The following is a 7,257-nucleotide window of genomic DNA, read 5'->3' on the forward strand; positions in this document are numbered from 1 at the left end:
TACAAAAATATACTTCACTTGAAACTAAACCACTCCAATAATTTTTATTTCAAGCTAAACCACTCAAAAAAATTCTTCTATATGCCGAAAACCCAAGTGAAACTTTACAGTGCAACTTTCATGTTGGTTTTCCCAAAAAGTTCTTCAGCAATCAACATAATTTTACAGCACACATTACATCAATATCAACCAATACCCGTGTGCTAATCAACACCTTGTGTAATCCCGAGTGTATCAACACACTATTGACTTAAAATTTACACAAGACAAAATTGATTGATTCATCCATCAAATATATCTCAAACTTCTCAACAGAACTTTATTGTAAATATGCACCAAATAGGTTCATAGGAAAAAGAGATGAGTTGCAAATGACTACTTTGTTAAAACAATATTGGGATCTACAACAAAGATTAACCGACAAAACAGAAAAAGAAACAATTGCAGAGAAAAAATGAAACGAAGATCAATCTTGACAGAACAGAAAACCAGAAAACGAAGATTGATTATCAATCTTGGTTTTCTGCAGTTTTGATTAAACTGTTTTCACAATCAAATGCAAACGAAAATAAAGAAGGATAAGGGAAGAATAACACCAAGAATTTACGTGTTTGATCTCAATTGATGAGACCTACGTCACGAGCAAGCAAGCAAGATTAATCCACTATTAATGATTGAACTTTACAAGATTAAAGCCTTCTCAAGATTGATCTCCTAGTATCTATCACTGTTTATGAACCAACAATACTAGTCTTTCTCTCAATCTTTCTCTTCTCCCTTTAATATTATCTCTCTGATTTTCTATGAATCATGAATTGCATATGTCTCTCTTAGTTTTCTAGCTCTCACTGCTACAATTTACCACAACATTTCTTATCATTTGCCACTACATTACTTCAATGCATTTACAGCTATAGTATTTAAAGACATTTACTTAACTAACTATAACCACCTTGTCATAACTAACTTGGCCAAAGGTAGTTATAACAACTCTTAAACATAACTAACTTTTATGATTTAAGGCACACATTCACATACTTAATAACCAAAATTTTGCTTAGCCAGAACTTTGCCTAAACAACTCTTTTATATTATAACCTTTCTTTTTGACGTGGAATATCAGACAAAGCTGCAACCACAAAGCATACTAAGAACTCTATTTCCCTTACTCAAACTTGTAACAGTCCAACCCTTTCCTTAGGCCGAACTTGTAGCAGTCAACTGTTACCGTTATTGGTAAAGGTAACGGTTGAGCTATTACATAACCAAAAGCTCTAATCAAGATGTTGGTGAAAATAAACAAATAGAGAAATTTAAATAACAATCAAAACGTAAAAAAAAAATAACGTGAAAACTCCAAATCGGAGAAAGAAAAAAACCACAACTAGAGAATAACACTATGCAAAAATGATTATAACACATAAATTTCTCTCAAATACTCCACACCCTTAATACAATCACACTCTCCAAAGAGCATATTTAACTATCCCACAAAACTCTAAAACAAGAGAGATAGAAATAGTCAGATATAAACTTAAAGTTTTTTTATTGGTATAAATTGTAATGAATAATTAGAGTCATATATATAGTGTTGAGTTCTATCTTCCTTTACAATTCCAAGCAATGGGAGACTATTTCAATTTCTTCAATTTCAACCAAAACGCAACATAATCTTGGTACATTCATTTACCTATTGGAATGTATCTCTTAAACATCTATCATGGTGAATGCTTCGATTGACATGTACTTAAAAGTCATTCAAAACTATAATGAAAATTGACAACCATACTTATAATGGTCCTCTTGATCTTTACGATCGAGACAATGAGTCAATCGAAATCAGTTTAATAAAAATAAAAGATAAACGAATATGTCCCTCAAAACTCAACTGGTCAATCGACACCTATTAAATCACCCATAATATCAAACATAAAGATGAGAGAAATATTAACTTATATTTTGGAAGAGTTTCGTCGATCGTTATTAAAATTTTAAATACTTTTTAAGCATAATGGATTTGAATTCCAAAATATACGCTATATTCAAAAAAAAAATCCATAGCTAGCTTTTTTTATCATGGAAAATTTGAATTCAAGTTAATTTAACTTTTTCTATTCTCATCTTCAATGACTTAAAAATCCACTCTAACATGTGAAACAATATTGTTTTATAAGACAATTAATATTAGAGGTTAATGTGATAAGGAGATAACAAAAATGCATAATTGCTCCCGTAATCCCTTAGCTTAATTTTAAGTAACATTTCATGCTTTTATTTTATTTTATTTTCAATTTGGTCATTTATTTAATTTTAAGTAACAATTTGATCTTTTATGTTTTAAAATGTCAACACTGTTATCCTTTTTTTTATACAAAAATTCATCAAAATTTTCAAACAAAACTCATAAAATTAATTACATCTTCAATATAAAATCAAATTTCATCAAATTCATAACTCAAAGTTTCAAATAAACTCATATTTTCATTATTTATTTGATGTTGTTGGAGATAGAAAAATGAATTTATTTGAATATTTGAGTTATGCATTTGATGAATACATAAATTTTCTTGAAATTGGTATTGAATGTAGCATTGGAGTAATTATCCCTAATAAAAAATATCTTAGTAGCAAGATCAACATAAAACCCCTTCCTAATGCTCATTTAGCCTCTCGACCTATACCATTGAATACACCTCCTTCTATGTAAAATGTGTGTTTATGCAAGTTATGGTTTTGTTTAAAAAAGTGGAGATATACAAAATAAAAAAAATGGTTGAGTTGAATGGGTGAAGAGATACCACTAGAAATGCACAAATTTTATGACAATAATATAATCTTAGAAAAATGAGACATAAAATAACACAAATTTTTTATTTAAACAACAACAACAACAACAACAACAACAACAACAACAACAACAACAACAACAACAACAACAACAACAACAACAACAACAACAACAACAACAACAACAACAACAACAACAACAACAACAACAACAACAACAACAACAACAACAACAACAACAACAACAACAACAACAACAACAACAACAACAACAACAACAACAACAACAACAACAACAACAACAACAACAACAACAACAACAACAACAACAACAACAACAACAACAACAACAACAACAACAACAACAACAACAACAACAACAACAACAACAACAACAACAACAACAACAACAACAACAACAACAACAACAACAACAACAACAACAACAACAACAACAACAACAACAACAACAACAACAACAACAACAACAACAACAACAACAACAACAACAACAACAACAACAACAACAACAACAACAACAACAACAACAACAACAACAACAACAACAACAACAACAACAACAACAACAACAACAACAACAACAACAACAACAACAACAACAACAACAACAACAACAACAACAACAACAACAACAACAACAACAACAACAACAACAACAACAACAACAACAACAACAACAACAACAACAACAACAACAACAACAACAACAACAACAACAACAACAACAACAACAACAACAACAACAACAACAACAACAACAACAACAACAACAACAACAACAACAACAACAACAACAACAACAACAACAACAACAACAACAACAACAACAACAACAACAACAACAACAACAACAACAACAACAACAACAACAACAACAACAACAACAACAACAACAACAACAACAACAACAACAACAACAACAACAACAACAACAACAACAACAACAACAACAACAACAACAACAACAACAACAACAACAACAACAACAACAACAACAACAACAACAACAACAACAACAACAACAACAACAACAACAACAACAACAACAACAACAACAACAACAACAACAACAACAACAACAACAACAACAACAACAACAACAACAACAACAACAACAACAACAACAACAACAACAACAACAACAACAACAACAACAACAACAACAACAACAACAACAACAACAACAACAACAACAACAACAACAACAACAACAACAACAACAACAACAACAACAACAACAACAACAACAACAACAACAACAACAACAACAACAACAACAACAACAACAACAACAACAACAACAACAACAACAACAACAACAACAACAACAACAACAACAACAACAACAACAACAACAACAACAACAACAACAACAACAACAACAACAACAACAACAACAACAACAACAACAACAACAACAACAACAACAACAACAACAACAACAACAACAACAACAACAACAACAACAACAACAACAACAACAACAACAACAACAACAACAACAACAACAACAACAACAACAACAACAACAACAACAACAACAACAACAACAACAACAACAACAACAACAACAACAACAACAACAACAACAACAACAACAACAACAACAACAACAACAACAACAACAACAACAACAACAACAACAACAACAACAACAACAACAACAACAACAACAACAACAACAACAACAACAACAACAACAACAACAACAACAACAACAACAACAACAACAACAACAATATACATTAAGTGATATATGTATCAATATGTATTAAGTGATAAGTTAATATGTATTAAGTGATAAGTTAAAAATAATTTTCACTTTAGACTTAAATATACAGAAAAAAAAATACAAAAATAGATGCCAATAATAGGAGTATACAACAATATACACCATGAACATTATCCAATATTTTCTCTTAGTGTTATAAAATTAAAGGTAATTAGAAAATATTTGTGCTAGACATTATATTTTGTAGATATTTTTATTTCTTCTGTAAATAAATGTTAGAAATTAGTAACATTATATTTTATATCTATTTATAGATATATAATAGATAGAAAATATGTTATAGAATATATATATATATATATATATATATATATATATATAATAGAAATAAATTAAAGAAAGAGGAGAGAATTGAAAAACTAATAGAAAATAATAAAATATGAAAGAAATAATAAAGATAAGAAACATGAAAAAAGTAAAAAAATAAAATAAAATATGAAATGTAAGAAAGAGAAGAGAATAGAAAGTGAAAATTTTATTTTTGATGGTAAAATTATTTTTTTAACCATTAAAAAACTTATTTTTTTATTTATAAAATTAGAATACACACTTCTAACATAAATACACGTTTCTCTCTTAACTAATTGATTAATGAAATATCATAATATTTATAGAAAACTGAAGTAATTAATATCATAATTTTTCTTGTTCTTTTATAGAAAATATCATACTAAAATACACATTCTTATTTTTACTATGTGATTAATATTTGAAAATACACATTGATATTAGAGGTTGGTGTAAGAATATAAGTTTAAAATACTTAAGATGTTAGCTTATTGGTAAAAACTTAGTCTTATAATCTCAAAGTATTGAGTTTAAATCTTTTAAAAAACAGATATAAAATAATTATTAATGTCACTTTGATTAATATTCCTCATCTTTTTAGCTTAGAGAATATCAATAAAGAGATTTTAAAAAAGAAAAGAAAAAAAAATTAAAAAATGAAACAAATAAAGTGTATTGAAAATTGTAAAAGTGAAAAATAAATAAGAGAGTATATGTAGGATTGATTGAAATTTGAATTTCAAAATTAAAAAATACTAATATAGAAAGAAAATAAAATAAAAACAACTAATTTACTCTTAATATTAGTGATGCGCTAAAATTACAGAAATAAGTATTTTGAATTTTTTACTAAACACTTGTTGTTATAGATATATAGTAAAATAAATAGAAGATAATAGATATGTTTGAAAAAAAACTCCAAATTGGTTGGAACACGATTATTCAATATGATTCTTGGATGAAAGTGAAATGCTACTTATCTAATCGTTGTTGTCCAACTATGATGAGAATAATTCTCGAATTTGAAGCACTAAACTAAACGAAATAGCAGCCAAACCAATGAGAGAACATTTAAATGTAAATGACATATGCCTGATGACAACACCACGCCAAGGGTCATAATCGCTTTTGCATATACAGACCCAAAAAGTCACTAATGATTAAGCATTTAATTTGCAAAAAGCAACGCACGAATTTTATTGCCATGTTTAAAACTTTAGCTAATTTTTCAAAAAATATTGAGTGAACTAGAAGAGATTGATCTCCCACAATACAAAGAATATTGGTTCGAATCCCAACTGAAAAAAAGTAATTATATTTTGTTTTTTATTGTGTTCGAATATAATTACTACCGGACTCCAATGGAAAGAACACACACAAAAAAAAACTATATGCTATTTGGAATAAGGGCTATAATAGATGACTAAGACAAGCTTATGACTTAACCTAAGTAAGGTTATCTAAAAGTTTCATACTATATGTCCCACAAACAACCTTTAAGATCTACCAAAGTGACCTACTTGAATACTATTATAAAAGTTATACCAACAAATATTTAAATTCTAATAAATGTACATGCATATTTTACCTAAGCAAAAGAATTACAGTAATTTAGTCAAATTTTGTAAATCCTTTGTATAAAATTCATATACTAATGTATATTTAATTTATTTATGAAATCTAAAAATTTCATATAGGACCCTTGTTTTGAAAAGTAGACCTCAGGTTTGTGCCTTATATTGTTTCTTGCATATATATGTCTTAATGAAGTGACCCATATAATCTCTCTTATTCATATTTCATTTCTCTTATGGTCAAATGTTTTCCCAAAATTGGCTAAGTCTCTAGAATTTGATGAGACGAATGTTGATCAAGACAATAACAAGTTGGATTTAATTACATGGTTGTCATCAAATGATTAAGACAAAAGCTAAGGGCAGTTTGAGGGGTATCATTTTCATGGGTAAAGAGAATATATTCTTATTTATTGACTACAGTAGAGTTAGGAGATCATGGTTCATCCATAGTCTTTTTATATATATAAACATTCATATTATTTTAATTCCACTACAGATAGAATGAAGATTTGTATTAAAACAAGGATTTTATTCATAAAATATTATTATTGTTTGACTCATTAACTGTGGAAAACAAAACTAAATTTAAAGAAAATAGTCTAAATTTTATGATTTAATTTCAAGTAAATAATAATTGGTGTATTAAAATAAAATATTGTTGCATACATAATTATTAAATTTAAAAAATGTGTCTTAGTATCGATTTCATATAAGAATATATCTCGTAATCATTAAATCATTAAAAATATTTAACTTTAATAATTTATATATATATATATATATATATATATA

Source organism: Cicer arietinum, chromosome 3 (genome assembly GCF_000331145.2).
Source record: "Cicer arietinum cultivar CDC Frontier isolate Library 1 chromosome 3, Cicar.CDCFrontier_v2.0, whole genome shotgun sequence".
Taxonomy (NCBI): Eukaryota; Viridiplantae; Streptophyta; class Magnoliopsida; order Fabales; family Fabaceae; genus Cicer; species Cicer arietinum.